General features: G+C 33.0%; 1 pseudogene; it reads right to left on the minus strand.

Moving 5' to 3' along the window:
- On the minus strand, nt 1-930 carry LOC103581738 (annotated as a pseudogene).
- Between the last annotated feature and the right edge of the window lie 4,240 nt (nt 931-5,170).

Below are 5,170 nucleotides of genomic sequence, written 5' to 3' on the forward strand. Positions count from 1 at the left end.
TTATACTTCTTTCAAAAACCAAGATTGATACCAAGTTTTTCTCATGGCATTTTTCATCTCTGTATTTCTCAGTGTGTAATCAAGGGATTAAACATAGGAGCAATGATGGTATAAAATAGTGCAACTACTTTATCCCCAGGGATAGTGGTAGGAGGTCTAAAGTATCCAAATATTGCAGGTCCAAAAAATAAGATGACCACAATGATGTGAGACCCACAGGTAGAGAGGGCTTTATGTCTTCCCTCAGCTGATTGATTTCTTAAAATGAATAATATAATGACATAAGAAACAAATAAGACAACAAAGTAACTGAGACAAGTACACCAGAATTGGCAAACACAAAGACACCAGTTATGTAGGTGTCAATTCAAGCAATTTTTAGCAAAAGGAAGATATCACAAAAGTAGTGATCAATCTCATTAGGCCCATAGAAGGACAACTGGAGAGTCATAGATAATTGAAAAAAGGAATGGACAGTTCCACCAGTCCAAGCAACCAGGACCAAGAGATTGCATTTTGTTCTGTTCATGACAATCATGTAGTGGAGAGGTTTGCAGATGGCAACGTTGCAATCAAAGGCTATGGCAGTAAGAATGAAGACCTCAGTACTGCTAAAGAAGTACATGGTAAAGAACTGTAGCATGCAATTGCCATAGGAAATGTTTTTTTTTCCCCCCGCTAGCAGGCCACCAATCAGTTTAGGTATAACACTAGAGTTATAGCAGATGTCTATAGAGAACAAGTGACTGAGGAAATAGTACATTGGTTGATAAAAGAGAGGGCTGCACAGAATGGAGACAGGGATGAGAAGGTTTCCTACCAGCAGGGCAACATAGCAGAATAAGAAGAGCACAAAGCAAAATATTGTGTGTTCCAATCATCAGAAAGTCCCAGAAGAATGAATTCGGAGATATTTCTCTGGTTTTCCATGTGTTTGAGTTGACATATCTTAGGGACGAATAAGCTAACTGTCTGAAAGAAAGAAATAATAAATGTAGATGAAAAACTAACAATATGACCACATAATATAAAATTTATTCAAAATTAAATGCACCTTGCTCAGAATATTAATTATTCTTGATGTATGGGATTAAGCTGCTTTTTTCTTATTTATGTCTTATTTTACAAATCTACTTTTGAATAATTTTGTAATAGGAATAATAGGATAATTATGTATTTTACTCAAATTTACCTGTAATGATTAAATGATGTTTAAATATTACATGGAAAATAAATAAAATGTTACTGTTAATTATGTTATTTAGATAGCAATAAAAAATTAACCAAAGACCATAAAAGAGCTATTTTGCATATTTTTAAGATATGTGTGCCTTATTCATAGTGTCAACTTTACTTATTTTAATATGAGCTAGCCAAATTGCCTGAATTATCTGTTAGCAAATCCTCAGAAAAAGCAAATTGCTTGAACACCCCAGTTTGAATTGTTGAATTTGAATTTGTACAGAGCATAGTCTTTGCCTCGTGTGCAAACATTGTCAATTGGTCATGCTACACCAGTGAAACTGCTGTTATAGTAAAAACAAAGAGTGCTTGAAAACAATTCAGCATAAGAAAGAATGTTAACAAAGGACCAAATTTTAAAAAGTAATCAGCAACTTTATTCATTTTTCCTATTTGCATTTTACGTGCTGAGAACGTTTATTTTCCCTTAAAAAAATACAAACAAAAAACCTGTCATTCAATTTTGTGATGTCAATCAGTAAGGAAAGATAAAGTCATTAAATTTCCCAAATATATTTAAATTTTGCCTGTGTTATGACTTTTAATAAAAATTTCATGTCTTTTATACACAACCTGGGGAACAATTGCCAATAAAAGAGAATATACAGAAAGTAACTTTAAGACCAACTTTGTAGTTAGTGAGCTCTCAGTGGTATTTGTGGCATGAATGAATACCTGAAAAGTTCATGTGTTTGCATTTTCTCATTTTATGTATAATCTTAGGACGTTATTGAATCAGTGGAAAGAGCACGTAGGATAGAGAGAATACACTCCAGTAGCTATTTTACCCACTCATGAGGAATTATCTGACCCGGAAGGTGAATGCTCTGGGACACATTCCGTGTTGTCTGGATCAGACATGATATTTATGTCTGGGCCCTCTGATGTCTATTTCAAAAACACAGTATGCATTTGTAGCAAGGTTTTTAAAAAAGCATCAAATCTTGTGATTCACAAAATCAAAATCTTTATTATTTATAGCTTTTGAGAGGATTGTAAATGGCAAATAGGTAAAATGGCATTTAAAAAGTGGTTTACAATAGGCCACCAATTCTATTTTGCATCATTATTCAAGACTCAAACTTCATCAAGGAGAAATGTTTCGTTGGTTGTTTTTTTGTCTTGTTTTTTTTTTTTTTGGTTTGTTTTTTGTCTTCAATATAACTATATGCCTTCCTATCCTTGTTTATGTAACAAAACAAAAATAATTACCAGGCAGAGACTGTTCAGCATTTGACAGTAACTAAAGTATATAAAAAAATTTGTGTGGGGTAAGGTTCCTTGACATATCTTCTATTTATTACAATAGATACTGATTTTTTTGTTTGTTTTGAAGTGGAATACTTAATTTTTAATAATTAAGTGTTAATATTTAATTTTTCAACTATATCTATTTACCTAAAAAATGAATTTAAAGAGAATTATCACATAACTAGATTCTGCATAATTTAAAGTCAACATCACATAATTAGTCCTAACTTCTGATTTTCAGTAAAAGAGACTCAGATAAAGGGAACTTAAGTGATTTCTCAGGATCAGAAAGTGATACATTGATGGAAGATGTATACCCTGATTCTCACTCAGGGACTGTATCCCATGCTTAAGACCACAGCCAAATGGAGGGGAGTATCTCATGGAGGACAGGAGCAAAAATAATTATTTTGAATATTCACATCTATAGAAAAGAATGTGCAAGATGACAGATTCCAAAATATCCAGTCTTTCTTCCTGGGTCTTTATGTAGACATTTAGTGTATTTAAAGTAAATATGTGTTCTAGAATTCTCTGATTTTAAATCATTTTGAAATAATTTTCTTTCAGTTTTATCAAAATATGAATTTCTTTTTTTTTTCTTTTTTTTTTGTCTTTTATCTTTTTCCGTGTCCGGCAACGGATCGCAACCCTCAGTGTTGCCTCCGTACCGGACCGGGGACCGGCAACGGGATCGCAACCCTCGGTGCTGCTCCTGCGCCTCGCTCAGCCAGTGAGCGGGAACCGGTCTGTACGTGGGATCCGAACCCTCGGGCGGGAGCGCCGCTGCGCTTCCCAAGCGGCGCACTATCCAGTGCACCACCGGGCCACCCCCAAAATATGAATTTCTTAAGTGAAGATTCTTCTTTTTTTTCTAGATTATCATTGGTATTTAATCTATGATAGCTCTTAATATCCCATCCAGTCATCTAAGGAACATGACAAATGGTCGCTGATGTAAGCAGAGGTAAAAGGGAAAAGTGAAAATCCAGGTGAAGATAATTTTTATCATAAAAACAATACTTTCTTGAGGATAGCAGTAGTAAGGAAAACTCCTTGTAAAAATTGAAGTCATATAATAGAATAGATAATATTAGGCAACCACTGAATGAGTGGTTAGAACAGCAGCGACACAGAAAGAAATGTTGAGGAGTGTACAATAAACTGACCAGTTGTGACCCTGGAGCTAATGATTTATTCTCTTTAATCCTCATTTTCCTCATCCATACAATTAAGATGTCATTACATAATTCAGACATATAGTGAGGAGTTCAGGACAAAATATGAAATATCCAGGTGTCCTAAATGGTTCATAAAATACAATTATTTTGATTTTACACTTTGTTCTGTTCTCAGTGAGTAATTTAGTAACTAATAAACGTGTCATGCACTAATATTTGAGGATAAAAAAGCTACATGCAGAAATACACAAAAGGTATCACAATGTGAGTTTAATGAGTGTGATAGTGTAAAGTTCAATTCAGATGATTAGATGATCTGCTAGTGAAAAAAATTTAAGTTAGAAAATTAAGTTTGGCTATCTTTGGCATTTCTTAACACTAATCACTAGCCTGTTTTTTTTTTTGTTGTTGTTGGTTTTTTTTTGTTTTTCTTTTTCTTCTTCTTTTTTTTTTTACACTACAAAAATATATTCAAATGGTTAAATTATTATTTAATTTCTTTGGTAATAGTGAATAAAATTTATGCATGCTCTCTGGAGTGTTTTGTCAACAAGATAAGAATAGAAGATAGAAGCTCTTATATTTAAAGTACATTTTTTACCATTTGTTCAAATTTTCTATTACTACATCAGAATGTAGCATGCCGTTAACTCACCTTACTTGACTCAGATGAAAGCAGTATGTTTTAAGATGGCAGGGTTTGAAAGATAGGAAATTCTTTGTTTTAGTAGGTATTTAATCTTAATCTGGGCTATGTCTTTTTTTTTAGTTACCGGATTTATAATCTTGGCTATGTCTTAATAGGCATATGGAGGAATATACAAAAGCAGGAAAATGAGAAACAATGCAATTCTATGCCAATTGAAAGTGCCTTTAATTTTAATTCTATTATTCTTACCTGGAATTCTGCTTATACATAATGCAAAATTGAAACTAAAGTATGCTAAACATGTTTAGAGTAATCAAATTATCATATGCTGCAAGAGAAGTTACAGCTCTTAGTAAAAAATTGAATGGAATAAATGTAAAAAGCACATAAACAGTCTGGTATATGGTTGATGGGACTCTTCCCAAACCAAGATGATAAGACTAACTCATTGTGCATCAAGTCTGAGTGACTGTCACATAAGATTTAGGCTGTATCACTACAAAACTATAGTCAAATGGTCAAATGATTATTTAATTTCTTTGGTAATAGTGAATAAAATTTATGCATGCTCTCTGCAGTGTTTTGTCAACAAGATAAGAATAGAAGATAGAAGCTTTTATATTTAAAGTACATTTTTTACCATTTGTTCAAATTTTCTATTACTGCATCAGAATGTAGCATGCTGTTAAATCACCTTACCTGACTCAGATGAAAGCAGTATGTTTTAAGATGGCAGGGTTTGAAAGATAGAAACTTCTTTGTTTTAGTAGGTATTTAATCATAATCTCGGCTATGTCTTAATAGGCATGTGGAGGAATTTACAAAAGCAGGAAAATGAGAAATAATG

This window comes from Galeopterus variegatus, unplaced genomic scaffold (assembly GCF_000696425.1).
Source record: "Galeopterus variegatus unplaced genomic scaffold, G_variegatus-3.0.2 Scaffold13813, whole genome shotgun sequence".
NCBI lineage: Eukaryota > Metazoa > Chordata > Mammalia > Dermoptera > Cynocephalidae > Galeopterus > Galeopterus variegatus.